General features: G+C 40.9%; 1 long non-coding RNA gene across 2 annotated transcripts in view; it reads right to left on the bottom strand.

The window, feature by feature from the left end:
- The window catches only part of LOC120405011, a 43260-nt gene that overhangs the window by 8208 nt on the left and 15254 nt on the right, over positions 1–19798 (bottom strand). For both annotated transcript variants that reach the window (XR_005598315.1, XR_005598314.1), the window contains exon 2: positions 8988–9144. This is a non-coding gene — a long non-coding RNA (uncharacterized LOC120405011). The remainder of the gene's footprint in view (positions 1–8987; positions 9145–19798) is intronic.

Here is a 19798-nt window from a genome sequence, read left to right as displayed (position 1 = left end):
CTTCCCTGAGGTCCTGCCCCCTGCCCCACCCCTTCTCTGAGGCCCCGCTCACGCCCACTCATGCCAAGCCCCCTCCCTGTATCGCTTGCTCACCCCAATCCTCACTCACTTTCACTGGGCTGGGGCAAGAGATTGGGGTGTGGGAGGGGGTGAGGGCTCTGGCTGGGGTTGCAGGCTCTGGGGTGGGGTCAGAAATGAGGGTTCAGAGTGCAGGAGGGGGCTCCGAGCTGGCACAGGGGGTTGGAGTGCGGGAGGAGTGATGGCTCCGGCTGGGGGTGCGGGCTCTGAGTAAGGCCGGGGATGAAGGGTTGGGATGTAGGAGGGAGTGTGGGCTCTGGGAGGGAGTTTGGGTATGGGAGGGGGGCATGGGGCATGGGTTTGTGGTGCCAGATGGGGTTTGGGGTGCGGGTTCTGGGCAGCGTTTACCGCAGGTGGCTCCTGGAAGTGTCTGGTGTGTCCAGATCCTGGGTGGAGGGGCTAGGGGCCTCCATCCCCACAGCCGGGGGCAGGGGCAGCGTGCAGGCCCCTGTGGCCGCCCATGCACCTAGGAGCTGGACATTCCGGCTGCTTCCAGGAGCCATGCAGAGCTGGGTAGGGAGCCTGCCTTAGCCCTGCTGCGCTGCCAACCAGCAGTGCTGACTGGAGCCGCCAGGGTCCCTTTTCGACCAGGTGTTCCGGTCGAAAACCAGATGCCTGGCAACCCTATTGTGAATGCTCAGCACTTCTGCAAATCTGCCCCACCTCTCTTCATTCATATCCAGGTGCACCCTCCTTCTCCACCTCACTGCCTGAGCAACAGGAGGGGAGCTTAGACAGCACAGGAGAGATGGTCTTTGTGCTTTTGCTACCAGTAACTACTGCCACAGCTGCTTCCAGCTGCTAGGAGGAGCAGTTACATGAAAAGTCTGGCTCAGCCCCTGCAGCCCTGGGCTGGAACCTGCTCAGTCACTCTAAAGGGCTGGTACCAGGGCCGGCTCCAGGCACTAGCGAAAGAAGCAGGTGCTTGGGGCGGCCAATAGAAAGGGGTGGCACTCCATTTGGCATTGGGGCAGCACGTCCGGATCTTCGGCGGCACTTTGGCAGCTGCTGAAGCACTCTGCTTGAGTCTTCGGGGGCAATTCAGCAGCAGATTCTTCACTCTGTCTCTTCCTCTTCAGTGGCAGGGGCGGGTCCAGGCACCAGCACGCCAAGCGCATGCCTGGGGCAGCAAGCCACAGGGGGCGCTCTGCCGGTCGCCGCAAGTGCGGCAGGCAGGTTGCCTTCGGCGGCATGCCTGTGGAGGGTCCGCTGGTTCTGCAGCTTCGGTGGATCTCCCACAGGTGTGCCGCCGAATCCGCGGGACCGGGGACCTCCCGCAGGCAAGCCACTGAAGGCAGCCTGCCTGCCGGGCTTGGGGCGGCAAAATACCTAGAGCTGCCCCTGTTCAGCGGCACTTTGGTGGGAGCTCAATCGGATTTGTTTGGGGTTTTTTCCACCGGTTGAGGCCACAAAAAAAAAAAGCTGGATCCGGCCCTGGCTGGCACACTGCAGTCCAGTCATGTAGTAATTGTGAGGGGATGGAGCATACTCAGTACAGACAGAATCTTTGAAGAATTTCACTGCTAAGCATCACTAAGTCTCTACTGAGCATGTGAAAACTGTGACTTTTCAAAGCCTTATAACTTTTACTAACTTGGGCAAATTTTCATGGGTTTAACAAAAAGCCCCAGAGCAACCCCTCCTACCAAATTTCAAAGGTCTGCTTCAAAGCATGGAGGTGCTACCGTTTTTCAATGAAACAGATGAAAATTGTTTTAACATGGGCAAAATAATGTATTTTTTCCTACACTTGTTCTGGGAAATGGCCAAACTATTTTAGCTATTATTTTCAAAATGCCGCCCCCACCCTCCAGAAAAATGGCCTGGGGCTGATACCTGGCATGGAAAATTTCAGCCAAATAGTTAAAGTTTGGCAAAGTTGTAAACAAATGAAATCAGGGTCTTGTGATGGAAAAGTTTGGGCAACCTTAACTTTAGGTGGTGCTAATAATTTTGCCTATAATGCATTTGTATGTTTTATTTATGTAAATTACATGGGGTTTATTTAAAATATAAAATATTAAAGAAAAAATGTTTTTAAAAAATGAATCCAGAGCTTTCTTGTTCAAGGTTCAGTCCCTACTTTTATCTTGTGAGAAATTTTGTCACCAAACACTAGGATTTTACAGTATTTTCTTGCTTTGGGGCATCGTTTAGAAGTCTGTTTGGGTTTTAGCTCTCTTTAGCTCTGCTTTTATATAGTAGAGTTTACTAAACTATGGGGCAACAAATAGATTAGCAAAAGCACTGGCCAATTTTAAGTAATCCACCAAAGTTGGTTGCGGAGGCAGGGTCTGTGTGCTCTTTTCACAAGACTTTAAACACACTAAATTCTCCCCCAATCATTTTTGCATAATCCAATGGAATCCAACAAACAAAAGCCCCTCAGAAGTCAGATGGCATTTAATTTGAGTAGTAGGTAATCAGTGAAAGAGAGTATCCTGGAGAGAAGGTAATTTGTCTTGAGCTGACAATTTGAGATGGATGTGCTGGGGTTATCTGCAGTGTCAGTTCAGTCAGAGATGAACTGAACTCCATTTCTCTTGCTCTGAAGTCTAAATCAACAGAGACCTAAGAGATAATAAGGTATTTTAAGAGTTCACTCTCTTCCTCGTGTTTCTGTATGATAGAGTCTCTATGCTATAGATCTTAGCACCTTCTCTCACATACAGAGAACTCAAAAGAAAAAAAAATCAAGAGAATTTACTTAGTAATTTAACTATAATAGGCAAATTAATCTAGTCTACATAATGCTGCATTTCCCCTGTCTACTGGAATTGATTGACTGCCTCTGATAAGATGTACCATATTCCACCACAGAAATGGCTGGTATTCAATGACTGATGAAATTTTTTCTTCACAGTTAAGTTTCCCAAACTGACCCATGGACCAATGGAGGCCTGCAGAGCATTTGCTAATGGTCTCCTGGAGAGCCGGCTGGTCACGTGGTGCTGACACTTCTTGGAAGCAATATGACTCAGGCCTGCTTAAAACTCAGTGTGACCCAGTGTTAGCTTCTGCGGTAGAGTAAAGGCCAAATCTTCAGCCTTTATCTTGGTATTTTCAAACCTAGGTTTAATCCAAACGAACTCCGCTCATTGTGAATGAAATCAGTAGGCTAGCTGAACGAACTTCAAATGCATTTTTGGGAAGCAAATGAAATGCAAACCTCCTATTAGGGAGCTGTCTTCTCAGAGCTTTATCTGCGGAGTAGAACTGGCCCAGTAATGGGAACCAGCTATTAACTTACTATTTTATTTTAGAAAATGTGCAAAATTTATTCAAAAATATGTTATTAATATTATTCATTCACTTCTCCTGAGGAGTTTGTACTGTAAAATGGCTTATATTGAGGGGGAAATATATTTGAATAACTGAACTTTATTATTATTATTTAATACACACAATATGGAGGCATTGTAACATATAACAGGAAACTGTCCCCACCCCAAAGAGTTTCCTATTTAAGACTGTGGCTCAGACAAGCATTTATGTATTTTTTTTCTATCCCTGTTCTGGAAACTACTTATGCATGTTCTTAATTTTAAAGCTTTAAACTTAAACTTTGAGGCCAAAACAATGTAAGCACATACTTAAATGCAGGTGCTTAAGCATCTTTCCTGAATAGAGATGTTAGGCCTAAATAGGCCAGAGTAACACAGGGAGGGGAAAAAGAGCATTATTAGAGAGATAATGCTATTTAAACAATGTAGTTTAATTTTTGTGTAAAATTTGCATATCTGGCATTCATTTTTGCTGCCTATTTGAGAGACAGTGTGGCCTACAGCAAACTTTGAGCTTAGTTTATTTCAGAAACACAGTTCTCAGGTTTCAAAGTGGATGAAACATCTTCTAACAATCCAAAACATTTGTTTGGCTTCTCATTCAAATACAGAGTCCTGCATTTATAGTCCAAAAAAAGAGTTACTTCATGTCTTTCTTATGAGTCACAAATCATTCAGTTTTCCTGTGACACTGAAGAAGTTTTGGTTCACTACATGCAAACAATTCAAAACAAAACTATAATTTTTAGTGATCCTTTAAGTAGAATGGGTTACTACTTTTTTCTTGATCAAAAATATGGTTTTGTTGAAAATGAAATATTTCTCTCTCTCTCCCACCTCACACACAGTTTTTTTTTAAATCCAATTTTTTTCTGTTAAAGTATTGCAATGAAAAAAAAATCATTTTCCAACCAGCTCTATATTTGAGCTATCACATTGGAATTTATTGGTATTACTGTAACATGTTCTTCAGTAGATTGTATATTTGTTGAGTGCAAGAAATAAGGGAAATTTCTGTTATTAGGAAAATTGCTCCCAGCATATTAAGATTGAATTATTCAGGGGAAATGGATGGCCTAGGGATTAGTAATAGGATATGGAGTCTTTCACCTCTAGGTCATTGGAGCAAATCCAGCCCAGGTTGACAGCCAACAACATCTGAACTGGATATTTAGTGACCTATCTGAAATGAATCAGTGATTTCTGTCCTCCTGTGTCTAGTGGAGTGGAGCTAGATTCTCATCTCACTTACACCATTGACTTCAACAAGTTTACACTGATGTAACTGAAATCAGACTCTGGTATGTCAGGTAGCCACTTCAGAATCAGAATGAACTGATACTCTTTTTAGAGAGACCAGGTAGTTGAGGTGATATCTTGTGTTGGTCCAGCTTCTGTTGGTCCAAAGAAAGATATTACCTCACCAACCTTGGGACTGACATGGCTACTGCTACACTGCATGATACTCTAATTAGCAGCCTCAGCAGAGATGAGAGAACTGAATTATCATGAATATTTAAACTAATAGAAGTGACTTTTCATATGTCAGTGTTACAGCACATGGGCAGGGCAGTATGGGGGAACTCTCAATGGAGAGGGCAAAGGCTGAACTGCATAGAGTGTGACCTACTCTCTCATCCCCTTGAGGTGTCACTTTCAGGAAAGGGGATAGGCACAATAGTGGAATTGTGTAGGGAACCTTATGCTGCCATAACCCATGTTCTGTGCCATGAATGAATATGGGAACATCATCCCTAAGGCTGGTCAGGCCAGAACATTTCACAAGCACTACCTTCACTTAAACAGGTATAGCTACATCATTTAAATGGCAAAATGCAGGTTAGAAAAGTACTTAATTCTGGCTGTCATCCTGTTAGTTCTATTGATTTTACTATTATGAATTTTATATACAGACAGGTGTGAATGCCATCTTAGTTCTAACCTATAAAGATGGCCGCATCAGAAGATGAAAGTTAAGCACTGAATTTTTCATCTGCAGGAAGTCAGTGCTGGGTCTCTGCAGAGTGAAGATAGACAGCTGTCTTTGAAGAGTGGGAGCTTTATTATGTTATCTTGTTCAGGGACTAAATAAATATGAATATATACCTATCTCATAGAACTGGAAGGGACCCTGAAAGGTCATTGAGTTCAGCCTCCTGCCTTCACTAGCAGGACCAAATACTGATTTTGCCCCAGATAGCTTACTCAAGGATTGAACTGACAACCTTGGGTTTAGCAGGTCAATGCTCAAACCACTGAGCTATCACTCCCCCCATATAGAAAATCATAATCTTAATTTTTGGAATTTCTGTTTTATCTTTTCCAGCCACCCTGGGCTGCAAGTTTAGCTACCGGAAAACTCAGAAATCTCTTTTTGTTTTGGTTTCAAGTAGAGGTGGGCCCAAGACACAAAATCTGGTTCTGGATCTGCATTCCAATAGAGTGGGGGTGTTTGGATCTGGGATTTTAGCTTAGTCACTTATAAACATATATGGTTTGCAAGGTTTAAATCCAAATGTGGGTTCCGGTTTCCAACATCTCCAAAGTTTACAGTGGTTAGATTTAAGGTTTGAGTTCAGAGACAAAAAGACTTAGATTGATTGGATCACAAATATTGCATTACACAGGACCCTAACCAAAAAAGCACAGGAGAAGACAGCTTCAAATTTGGCATTCTCACCACTACCTTTGGCATCTCTGTAAAAACTCATACTAAATAATGTAAGTTGACAAGTGTGGAACCCATTTTTTTAAATGGTAGCTGATGCATATTCCTCCCTTAATACAATAATTAACACTTATTGACTTTCCTAGCTATTTGCAATAGTGATTGAAAGCAAATTTCTAGAAATGCAAACTTTGTCAGAGCTTGATATATGAAAGGTACATTGACTTTTAACAGTTGAGCTAATGAAATATTGCTGACTCCACACATTCAAAAATCATGTATGCCCCCGACCCCCAAAATCATGAGATTGGCTTAAAAGTCATGAGATTGTCAGGGAATAGTAAATTTTAAGTTTCTTTTTGTCTTTTGGTTTTTGAGCCTTTAGAGTGAACTTGAGTCATGCTTTCAAGCCTTACTCTGCAACCATGAGGACTAAAAAGTCACTTTAAGCGATATGTGATACCAAATCATTAGAATGGGGAATTTTAAGAAAAGAATAAGTGTGTCATCGGGGTGTGGTTTGTAAAGAGTTCTAATGTGCTGCACTCTACCATCCCCATGTAGACCCTGTTGGTGTGCTCTAAAAGGTACCTAGTTTACATTAGTGTGGTCAGAGTTAATGCAAACCAGGTACCTTTCAGGGTGTGCCAGCAGGATATACATGGGGCAGTTTGAGCACAACACTTTAGAGTGCTTTACAAATCACATATTCTCTGATGCACTTTGCTGGCTCTATGTAGACAAGCCCTAAGTAAAACAAAAGGGATACGGGGGAGAGAATTCCAATGCTAGAGGCGAAAATGTCATAAAAGTGATAAGAGAAGAAAGGTAAAAGACATCCTTCCCAGTCCAGCAACACCACTCTAAAGTCAGCTAGGAGCATACACGTGAGTCTTGGGGGCAGAACACATTGCTGCGAACATATGATCCGTGTTGAACAGTCTGGGCAGTAAGAGTAAGCAGTGTTGGTCTCAGGATATTACAGAGACAAAGGGGTTGAGGTAATATCTTTTATTGGACCTATTTCTGTTGGTGAGAGAAGCTTTTGAGCACTACAAAACTCTTCTTATTCTTCGGGTACTGGAGCAAGATTTGAGCCAAGGTTTCTGGAATGGTAATACAGAGAGAACTACCACGAGCCTATCACGCCTGACAAAAAGCAGGGGTAAGGTGCCATAGGAGAAAGAGGTAAAAAATATGCAGTAACCAGTGCCTTGCAGACATGAAGTTTTCAGCGGCATGGGGAATATCATAATTTTGCCAAGCCTGTTTGGCCCATCTCAAAAGACAATATTACTTTTTTGAGCCATCAGCTAGAAATTGTTTTTATGGTCAACCTTGTATATGTTCTTCATTGCCTCCTTTAACTGGGCTGGCCATGAGGCTAGTTGTTAATGATCTTAGCTCTTCCAGTTTACCCATGCCAATGACTTAAAATTCCTCTGTGTACAACCCCTACTGTACTTTCTTTCAGCACATTGCACGCAAACAGTCCCATTGTCTGCATATGCTTCAAACAACAAACAGACAACAGGTGATTACACTCCATAAACAAACAGGGTTTTCCCAGTAACAAATCAACACCTCTCCATGTCTGGTATTTGTGGAATTTGATAAGCCACCCACTCTGCCCCTTCCCCATTCTTGTTATGTCTGTCTTCAGCCTTCTTCATCTTTTAACCCTCCCTCCCCAGTTTCCAAAGGAAGGCATTCATTGTTCATTCACTGCTGAAATACCGCAAGCAGCTTGGTTCATGGGAGTGAGTTGGGAATGAAGCTTTACTCCTGAATTTAAAATGTTTTTAAAGCCCTAAAAGGCATAATTTCTCACTCAGAAGGAGTGAGGGAGAGAGGAGGGAGTTGGGGAATGTAACTGGAAAACCTCAAACCAGAAAATTAAGACATATGTCTTAATTAGTTTGAATGATAGTTTTAAAAAAATATCAAAGGTTCTGGGGTTTCTGGTGCACATGTACTCCCAGATGAAGTGCTTGCCTTGTATAAAGTTTCTGGGACAGATTCTGATCTCAGCCACACTGGAGCAAATCTGGAATAATTCCATTGACTTCAGGATTAATAAACATTCACTTCACTGGATTTAATCTGTATTTATATTGATGTCACTGAGATCAGAATCTAGCCCCTTCTCTCTATTGTTTTTGAACTAAAAGTGTCAAAATCATTCTGGATGCATTAAGAAATGCTTAAGGATTTTGAACATAGTCTTAACATTCTTAAATCCACTGAAGATAAATACCTATAACCAATGCCTTTACCCGTAGTCTAGTAGGTAACTATATGCAATATACATTCATTAGATCCTATCTTATCATGCCCTGTTCTTATCTTATTGATCAGATGTGTATATTAATTAATTATATACATTATATTCTATTATTAACCCATATAAGTTTCTATATCCTTAATAAATAGGATAGGTACTGAATGATTAAAAAGTTATCATTACTGTTGTTACTGTATGAATCTTGCTAAAAATGCCTGCAACATTGGGATGGCTCAGAATCAAATTGCCTCAGTTGTCCCAACCTGTCATAACACAGATCTGATAGGAAAATTTGCAGTCTTGGGTCAGTAGTTTGGTTGAAAAAGGTTCATGACTATGTGTCTAGTTCAGGATGGTACCCCAAACATTTAGATAATGCAGAACCATGCCACTAATTATCATCCAATACTCCTCTCTAATTCTTTATATTCTGTTTAATTAAAACACAGTTGGCAGTTGCCCCCCAGAAATACATACTGGTTTTACACCCAGCTGTCAGGAAAGTGATGGAAGGCAGCATATAGAGGCTCATTTGTCTCCATGTAGGTCTTTGGGTCACACTCTATTCCCATAGCAGCATAGAAGCTGTGTTCCCAAGCTGTCCCTCCCTGCTGCCTTCCCCCCCTAAACCATAGCATTACTCTGATACTTTTGCACATGCAAGTTAAAGCACCTAGCATAATGGGGCTTTGATCCATGAGTCGATCATCTTCTTTATCCTCCCACAATCTCGGGTGCATAGGGCCTCCATCAGTTTCCACCATTTATTTTGGTCTTGTGCTGGTCTGTTCATGCTGAATGTCATGTTGATGGAGCCAGGCACTACCACACTATAAATAATAACAATATTAATAATAATAAAAGTGACAAGTAATCAGAAATCCAGAGTTTTATTTCTGATTCTGCCAAAATACTGCATGCTCAGCAGCTCTGAAAGTCAGGCCTCTTATTTAAGTATCTGACCTTAGTAACCCAAATTTGAAACTTTTGGCCTATGACCACCTTTTAAAAATACTTCGGAGATTATTTTATAAAAAGGGATCAAACTTTGTAGTCTTTGTTTAGGTGAGATACAAGCACCTCAGGACTGTACTCTAACAGTATAAAATTGATAAACTTGGCTGCAGATGGGGATCAAATCCAGTGTTTGTGTAACTGACAAGAGGTTATTTTTCTGAGTGGGAATAAGAAATATCAATTACATTGGAAATGTATGTCTCCAAGATTGTTTCATCAATAACAGGGGTGTTTTTAATCACTCTGAACAGGAAATAGCATGCTGCATTTAAATACTGTATATAATTATGGGAAATATAATTAGCAAGCATAATTAAGTGGGATTGACTGCATATTAGACTGTTTGTCAATTTTTTTCACTCAATCCAGCTGTTTCTCACAGCCTCTTCACTTTGAATCCTGGTGGTGTTACATGAAACCTCTGTGCAGAATGGAAAGCTTCTTTAAAAGCTATTAATTTAATCTAACTAAATCAATTTATATAAATGTAATCATGGCATTTCCCAACACAACCTCCTTTACTTATTATTGTAGATGCTTTATTTCTAGATACAACAAAAATATTCCAGTTTGAAGATGTTATTAAACCCCAAGCTTAGATACCCAAGGATGGCAGGACTCGTCTTTTTGGTATTTGTTTGTACAGAGTGCATCAGTGCATAGCACAATGGGGCTCTGATCCCTGACTGGGTTCCCTACCTGCTACCATAATATAAATAAATTACCATTATGCTGCTGTTTCTTTACAGCATTTTACTTAGGAGGTGTGTGGGGAGTGTCTGTCACTATAAGAACAAGATGGGTAAGGCTTTTATATCATGTTATCCCAGCAGAAAATGCTGTGGCACCTGTAATCATGATCACGGGCTCTATAATACTTCAGTGAAAATAAAAATATATGGAAAGGATATGGTGAGAAAAGGATGGTAACCAAATTCTTGTAAATGAGTGGTCAATTTTTGGTCCGAGTACAATGTCTATACTATATTAGTTCTTGTACTCCACACATCACTGTAATGGTGGGTGGGGAAGCAGAAATGGAGTAAGCAAAAAAGCAATGTTATGGAGTAAGCAGAAATAGTTCTAAGGTAACTTTGAAATTAAGAATGTATGAGATATCCCTATATGCTGGGGGTGGGGGGTTGGTGTACTGATGCTGATTCTTAGCGCCACCAGTGTGTGTGTGTGTGTTCAGGAGGGAGTGTGAGTATTTAAAATAATTTTCTTAGACTAAATTCATGCCTCTTTTTCCAGAGACATTTGCATGATGGAGTTAAACTTATATAAGTGTTGACAGAAAGTTAATTCTGAAATTCTGTAAGGAAGTATTCACACTGGAAGTGCTCACCCAATTGGAAATGGAAACAATACCACATGACTTTCCTAACCAATCACAGCCATTCAAAACAACTTGACTAACAAACACAGAGAATTCTGCACACGCAGTTAAAAAATAATAGCTAAACATTTGTTGAATAATTTCAAATAATGAATGTATTCAAGGAAATCCCAAATCTTTTTGTGAGTACTCCACAAACCCATTTTTTTAAATTATGAATTATTTGCTCAGAGTTACTACTACAAACAAAATGTTATCCTAAATACATCCTTTCATCTAAGGATGTCACAATGCTTTAAAATCTTTGTGTGGTGGGTATATATTATTATATCAATTTTAGTTAGAGAAAAAGGGCTAAAAAGATTAAATGACTTCCCCATAGTCACCCAGCAAGTAAGTAGCACAGTAGGTCAGCTGGTAAGTCCTTTCTCCCTTTCATCATCTAACCACTGCTTTCTTGGAACTTTCAACAAATCATAGAACTATTAAGAGTATTATGGATTCCAGTTCCAGGAATTTGGAGAAGAAAAGGCGAGCAGTAATACCTGGTACATCAGTCTTGGGAGAGCCTCATAACAGAGGTTGAATTTATAGTTATATTTAAAGAATGTAGCTGGCTTATTTCTGACCTCTTAAAGATACATGCTAAGAACCCCTACCCATGCTGAGTATGGGACTTAAACAAAGACCATAGATTGGTCCTACTATGTAACCAAACTGCTAGGTTTTCATTTTAAACATAAAGTATATTTTAAATCAACTATTGGTGCCAAGTGACATTTTCAAATATGACTTCAGTCAGTATTTACTTCAGTTAACAGAGACAAATTGGCTACAACACGTTGAACATAATTAGCTGAAGAGAAGGATGTAGCTGGTGCTGAGAGTATTGTTTGTCACTTGCAACTCAAGATGTATGATTGAACTGATAACCACAGGGAAGCAAATGGCAGCAATTCTAAATAAACCCCCTTCTAATTTGCGTACTGTCAAATATGCCAACGCCCAAATTCCATGTTTTTTTTCTTCAAGATTACTGAAAAACTAGTCAATGCAGCTCAAAATAAATTTCCCCTGTACCTGCACATTCTGTAAATAACACAAATATGATTTTATAGCAATAACAGAGACCTGAATAGTGGATTTAACAGTCAGAATCAGGCTGTCGTAAAATTTGATTTGCACAATTAAGCATTAGCTTGGAGAAGAGTGAAATATAGGAAATACATTGATTCCTAGTTTGCTGTAACAGCATGTACGACAAGGTGTTTACTCCTGAGCATGCAGTGATACACTAGCAACAAATAAACAATGCCAAGGATAGGGGATTGATCTTCTTCTTGTGAAGTCATTAAGAGTTTTGCCATTTATTCCAATAGGGATCATCCCCTTGATTATACATCTTTACAGGATTTTCTTTCTGTTTTTGTTGCATTCCAGTCCTTATTCTCTGACAAAGTATTTACTGGCACTGTTTGTATTTATTGCTTTGTGATCAGTAGCAAGCTGCATAATGCTAAGACTTTTCAAGTACAGAGCAGGAAAAGATTTTTAGGGTGAGATCGTGCCTGGCGTCTGTGGAGCCGCAGGAGCTTATACTGGACTTTACAGCCCACCATGAAAGGCTCAGGCACAAGAGGAGTCCTGGCACTGAGGGAGCATAAGGAGTCCACAGGATTAACCTTGCTGTTGGCACTAACTTCTTCGAAGCGAGCGAAGATGAGACAGAAGGGTGGCAGAGAGGGAAGCAGATTTTGCAAGCTCTCCCAGAAATCCTGGGAGTCATTGTGTCTTTCTGAAGCTTGGGTCCTGGCTGTACCAGGTTGGATCAATGGTCTATCAAGTCAGTATCCTGTCTCTTCAGGCCGTACCAGATGATTCAGAGGAAGGTGCAAGAAACTCCATAGTGGACAATTATGGAGTAGCCTGTGCATAGGGGACATTTCGGTTTAATTGTATTAGCGTTTAGGCATCGCTTTAAAGGAAATAAAAGGTTCAAATTATTTATGTAACTATGGATGGTCTTTGAAAACTACCCCTAAGCCATAAAAAAGACTTGGGAAAAATTCTGCTCTCTGTTACACCAGTGTCAGGAGCAATTACACATTACATTAATGGGCAGCAGGTTTAAAACAAATAAAAGAAAGTTTGTCTTCACATAGCGCACAGTCAACTTGTGGAACTCCTTGCCTGAGGAAGTTGTGAAGGCTAGGACTATAACAGGGTTTAAAAAAGAACTGAATAAATTCATGGAGTTTAAGTCCATTAATGGCTATTAGCCAGGATGGGTAAGGAATGGTGTCCCTAGCCTCTGTTTGTCAGAGGGTGGAGATGGATGGCAGGAGAGCGATCACTTGATCATTACCTGTTAGGTTCACTCCCTCTGGGGCACCTGGTATCGGCCACTGTCGGTAGACAGGATACTGGGCTGGATGGACCTTTGGTCTGACCCAGTACGGCCATTCTTATGTTCTTATGTACATTAATTATTTAGTCAGTGTTTCACGACAGATCCAGTGTCATGTAGATGTTGTGATTGCAGGGACATTACAATGGAAACAGAAGGATGGAAATATGGGTGTTTTGTCATTTGTGGTTGTCACCTTTCCCTTAGACACTGAGGGACAGAGAAGAGATTGTCTTTTAGTTTCAGGTAGACATATTCTACATGTCCATTTTCCACACTTGACCCTAACTGATCATCTGCTGATCTCAGTAGGAGTCTTCCCTTTGACATGTATTGGGCCTTTACACAAGAGCTGGGAATCCCGAGTCTTTCTTATCTTCTTCTATGAAAGCATCAGTTTCTGCCTTGTCACTGCATTCTCATTTAACATCTAACTATTTTTGTCTTGTTTGTTGGAGCTCTTCAGTTGTCACTGAAAGTTAGAAATTGATTTAAACAGAAGAACTTTCCGCCCCTCTCAAAATGGTTCCAAGTACTGTATATCCAATTCCTAAGGGATAAAAACTATTTTTATACTATACTTCTGTACTTTCAGCTGTACGTTTCTTCTCTAGACATTTGTGCTTCGAAATTATCATTTTATGACAGGTACTTGGACATTTAAGGTCAGACTATGCTCTTCATCAGAAAGAGGGGCTAGGTCGATTCTGCATCTCATGTAAGCTGTTTACAGGGGCTGTCTTTTTGTTCCGTGTTTATACAACACCTAATACAATGCAGTCCTAGCCCATGAGTAGGGCTCCTAGTGGCTATGCTTATACAAATAATACATTATTATTATTATTACTGTTATTGCCATTATGTATTTTTTGCAATCTGAATTCCTGCTGTGATGCATACAGTGGGTTTCTGGCCTCTACTATACTAATTTCTTTCCACCCACCATATCCTCCTATGGTCCACACAGCAGAGCAAAACTGCTTCCAGTCTGGAAGGAGGCAACCTCATCCTGACTTGGCATAGAGGTCCATTTGTTCCCATCTTACCACTATAGTCACGATGGGTATATTTACAGTGCAGTTGGGAGTGAGCCCCCAAGCCAGACAGACAGACTCACGCTAGCTTGGTTCGAGCTAACGCATTAAAAATAGCGATGTGGATGATGTGGCACTAGGCTAGTCACTCTGGCTCTGACCCAGGAGGTTGTGTGAGTCCAAGCGTGGGTCACTAGCCCAAGCCTCTGTTGGTGCTATTTTTCATGTGCTAGCTTGGGCTAGTGCAAGTCTATCTACCTGGGCTGCGAGGCATGCTCCCCGCTGCACTGTAGACATACCCTGTCAGTTATCATTGCTAACACTTGAGAAACAAGAGAAAACAGGAAGATGAATAAGTACTGGAAACTGCAAAAGCATTACAATGCAAATCCAACCCCCGCACCTGCAGTTCAAATCCAAAAGTGTCCATGCAAGGTTTAAATCACAAATGTGTAGGTTTCTTTTTTTCTCACCTCCAAGCTTTTTCTTTTTCTTGCTTTTTTAACGCTGTCTATACCAACAAGTTTAGGGTTATAAATCCACATAAAATGTTTTACCACCATCCGCCATATTTGTTTGCCATTTTTTGTTCCATAGCTTTGTAGTAGTGAGCTAATAATGATAATAAAAATAATTTTGATTATTTTTGGCAGGGGAAGGAGGGAATAGTGAATGTAGATAACATAAAATAAATAATAATAATTTGGCCTGACATAACACCTTGTGTTTTCAAATTTAATCTCACCATTCCCCTGAGAGATAACGGAGAAGAGAGGGCTATGTAAGGATTAGTTCACTCACTATTGAAATACAGCCACCTCTGGCGTTCATGAACTCACTAAATATCAGCCTACAGCAATACTGAACAACCATCCGAGGCACAAATAAAATACTATCAAATGAAAATGTAAGGGGGACTTAGAGGAGCAAAATGTAGGTTTGTTTGGTTAGATGAAAGGGTTGACCCCGATTTATATAAAAACATCCATACGATCTTTGAAAACTACAAGTAGGGATTTTAGTTTTAAGTTTGTCCAAAAGACAGACACTAATAAACTAGAAGAGTTTGATCTAGTGCTTTGAATTATTTAATGTGCATTTCAATTTCTTGGCTGAAGCCTCAAAGCAAACAAGATGGAGGAAAGCTGCTACTAAGAATAAGCAGCTATTTTCACCCCGGGTCATTTTTACTATTAATGATTCATTCAGAGTTATGAGAAGTAGAAAGTATCCTCTCAAATAACAACTATTTGTCAACAATACACCAATTTTTTATACAATAAACTGGTTTTTCTTGCTTGGAATTATTAGTAAATAAAGGGTCACCCTCTTTGTGTACCCCCCTTCATTCCCCACTCCAAATGGCATATCATTAATGAGGACAATTAAATTGTTTTGGCTGTGGCACAGCAATTTGACTACTAGTCTTTGTTGTTCAGTGAAAAAATGCTCCAAAGCAGATTTCACTTGGTATGCTGCAAGCATTTCTACAGCTCCTGTCAAAGGCTCAGAGAAAACCTTCCTTCCTTCCTCTCTTTGTCTCTCAGCTGCACTGCTGAGACATTTGAGGGTTACAGTTGTTTTAGTGAATGAAACTCGAGCCAAAGCCACATGCAAAGAAATGAATTTATAGCTGTTCAACTCTTTTGCTGTCACAAGATCCTTAAAGTCAACACAGAACCAAGAAGCGAAGCCTGTGGGCTATTGGAGGTAACCACAGCCCTAGTACAAGAATGATACAATTATACCAGAATCCTCATATGGTCTGTTTAAAAAAAAAATTGCATCATTTCCTATTTCAGAGAGAGAGCTTCAATAAGGTATGAGACTGGAGGCAAAAATCATTCACAGCAGAGACAGAGGCCTCACACAGATCCTGTGGGTGTAGTCAAAACTTCTGATTGGTGAGCACCAGCAGAGGCTTAGCCAATGAGTTCGTGAGGAAGCCTGACCATTCATGAAAGCCAGCATGGCACTCTTTTGCTTAAAGAACAGGAAGTGGGATGGGGGGAGGGGGCTGTCTGTTATCACTTTCCATCGAGGTTTCCACTGTAGCTATGCAAAACTCTGAACTTTACATTCTGACTTCATTTACTCAAGACATCAAAAAGCCTGGCTTTTGAAATATTTTTGGAATAGTGCTAAAGCACAGTTTAATTCTAGGGGGCCACTTGTTTGTATATTGGAAATCAAACCCTTGTCTTTTTCAGTATACTCCTGCCATGAAGTCATTTTTTGTGCTGATTGAAATCATCTGTTTTCAGTTCTCTGACAAATTAATTGAACTTTCCTCTGACTCAGGGGCCTTCTGACTTTTGAAGCAGATTTTGTCTACACGCCGTCTCCCAGACGAACACAATTTAATCTTCTAAGCTTTAAATGAACTGTACGTTTTCAGAAAGCCAATGAAAGAAGCATTTGTTCTGGTGATAGCTTTTCAGCTTTTACAAATATGGCACAAGAATAGAGGCTTATAAAATGTTTATTTTACTGCATCTGATAACTAACTCCAAAAAGTGTTAGATCCTGCGATCCACATGACGATAATGTCTTGTGTTCTGAGCTCCTTGAATTCAAGTATATTAAAAGAGTGTTTGCTAAATGAATGAGAGAGCTGTTCTAATATTGAACTGTAACAGTATCATGCCCAACTCTGTTTGTTGTGTTGATAAAATAACCACTGGTTAAGGTCTTGCAATCGGGTTCAGATCTATCTTATACAGATGAGCCTGAGCTGTAAAGTTTGATTTGGGTCCAAACTCCCCCAGAGTTTGAGAAGTTTTTGATACTGTGTTCTGGTTCAGGCCCATCTCTGACATAAATTGTCACTTTTCAAATCTGTCATTTAAACCTAATGATCCAAATTCTGCCCTCAGATATATGAATACAACTGCACTGAAGTCCATAGAAGCTGTACATGTCCATCAAAGGACAGATTTTGACACAAAAGGAGGCTAATATCAGAAACGTGACTATCAGTAGAAGACAGTAGTAGATTTCTACATTACCAAAGGCTCACCGAAAACACAGCCTGAGATCCTTTATTTCTCAACATAGCTTATATACTCTGTTTTTGAGTCATATCTGCCAACCTTGCAGACAAAGGTCCAAATTCAGCAAAAGCACTTTAACTGTGAGCATGGGCTTTGTTGAACTGGGATGAACTTAGAACATGCTTAAAGTTAAGCACATGCTAAAGTACTCCTCTTTGCCTCTCTTTCCTGTCTGGGCCTCCATCACTATAATATCTGAGTGTATCACAACCATTAATGATCAGAGGGGTAACCGTATTAGTCTGGATCTGTGAAAGCAGTAAAGAGTTCTGTGGCACTTTATAGACTAACAGATGTATTGGCGCATGAGCTTTCGTGACAAAGTGGGTATTCACTCATGAAAGCTCATGCTCCAATATGTCTGTTAGTCTATAAGGTGCCACAGGACTCTTTGCAACCATTAATGAATTCATCTTCAAATCTCCCCTCCACTCCACTGAAGTAGGGACGTATTATTCATCTCTGTTTCACAGAAGGGAAAGGTGATTCACAGAGAGGTGAAGTCAGTGATTTACACAAGGTCACTCAAGAAGTATGTGGCACCATCAGAAATTGAACCCAGATCTCCTGCATCTCAGGTCTAGTTACTTCACTACAGTGAATACTGCTATAAGAGTCAGATGGTTTTTTTTCTGCCTCATGGATCATCAAGGAAATTGACAGCTAGATTCTGATTGCAGATTCTTTAACTTGGCCTGATTCAAAACCTTGGCCCCACACTCTTCCAAATGTCAGGAACGTATATAAACAGATCCGGATTTGAACTTTGTGATTTATCCCTTTTTGTAGAATTGTCCAAACAAAATCCCTGGTTCTGGATGCTTCTGAACTTTGGTTTATATTGGATCCATACATGGATCTAAACTTTGGAACGCTAATCTTTACTACAGTAGTGTTGAAATTTACAGGGATGTCAGTTTAAAAAAATCATCTTTTGATGATTAAACACAACAAAGTCAGTATAAGAGTCTCAACAAAGCCTTGTTTAATGTTGCTTTCCAGTGCAAAAGGATGAATTTGGAACTCTTCAAGGTAACTTTTGCATAGTCCATTTTCTGAATACAAACTCAGCTTTTAAGTTTACATTTACTTTCAGAAATGTTAATTCTCTCAAAAAGATTTCCAGAAAAGTTTCTCAGTGGAATGACATATTTTAGGATGCTGAATGGTTTGCAATCTGCTTGCATAATAATGTTGATAATGATATTCAGTTCTTTCGCTTAAGCTTTTTGGTATTTATCATGCAAGCTTAAGAGGTCTGTGAAAAACTTAGCTAGAGATTAGACATGAAATTTGCAGCTGTTCAAACTTTTTACTGTCTGACCACGATTGAAGGACCATTGAAAATTTTCTGTTGGGAGTGTACTACTAAACACTTCAGGCTTATGAAGCAATAGGAAAAGCAGTCACTGTTTCAGACTTTCACTGAAAAATCCTGGAAAGGGATATTATTCATCTGGACCACACATCTCTCTCCACCACCTCCCATTTTGTGGGGTGATATAAAATAAAACCTCATGAGGAGATATATGTATTCCAGATATGTGTATATGTATTGACATATGAAATGTTTTATTGTATTATAGCAAATTCCAGGTAAAGGTATTTTGATGTTTTCTCAGGCAAAACACCCATTGACTGTAAGATCCCCTGTAAACGGGTCAACTCACCCCTGCGGCGCCTCCTACTGGTTGCTCTCTCAGTCCAGCCCTGAGCGCCCTCTGCAGGCTGGTGATCCACCTGTTCTTAGGCCCCCCATGGCCCTCCCTGGACCCCGGTGCCCTTTTACATGGGGTGCTGCCCCCTAGCACTAACCCCTTTCTCTCTGGGTCTCCCCTTCTGTCTCAGGGAACCCCCACCCTCTATCCCTGCCTTGCCTCAGTATTTGGCTACTGACAGTCATTGTCTGCCCTGGGGCAGACTGCAGTATCAGCCTACTCATCACAGGCAAAGTTGGGTTTGGACCTGCTGCCTTGGCCTACCCCTAGGTTGCCCTCTGCAACCCACAGTACCTCTTAGCCCTCTACTAGGCCACAGCCTGGGGCTTTCCAGGCCAGAGCTCCCCAGCTCCTTAGCCTGTCCCCAGCCCTGCTTCACTCTAGGTACCTTGTCTCAGCTCCTAAGCAGCCAGGCCCATCTCTCTCTAGAGTCAGAGAGAGACTGTCTGGCTTCTGGCTTCCCTGCCTTCTTATAAGGCCCTGTTGCTCTGTTTGGGGCGTGGCCCCCAGCTGCAGCCACTTCCCTAATCAGCTCAGCCTTGAGAGCCACCGCTCTCAAGCCCTGTCAGGCCACTTTTTAAACCCCTTCTCAGCAGGAGCAGGATCCACCCTGCTACATCCCCATTGAAATCAATAGGCGTTTTGCCTGAGCAAGGAATGAGCAAGGAACACAGAAAAGTGCCATTAGGTTGCTCTACATTTCAGGGTGGAGAGATGGTGTTATTTAGGCAATTCTGAGGATTAGTGATGCCAATATATGGTAATGGAGGCCTAAATAAGGAACCATTTTAGTAAGAATTAAGGTCAATATCAAAACATATTGTGTGCGAAAACATGTTCAAGAGACACAAGTAGATTATATTTGTCTATAATAATTCCTCACATCTTACAGCACAGTCTGCATGTGACAGACACA

The sequence above is a fragment of the Mauremys reevesii genome, linkage group 4 (genome assembly GCF_016161935.1).
Source record: "Mauremys reevesii isolate NIE-2019 linkage group 4, ASM1616193v1, whole genome shotgun sequence".
In the NCBI taxonomy this organism is placed as follows: Eukaryota; Metazoa; Chordata; order Testudines; family Geoemydidae; genus Mauremys; species Mauremys reevesii.
The sequence above is the reverse complement of the archived record's forward strand: the minus strand, read 5'-3'. Positions and strand labels throughout refer to the sequence as shown.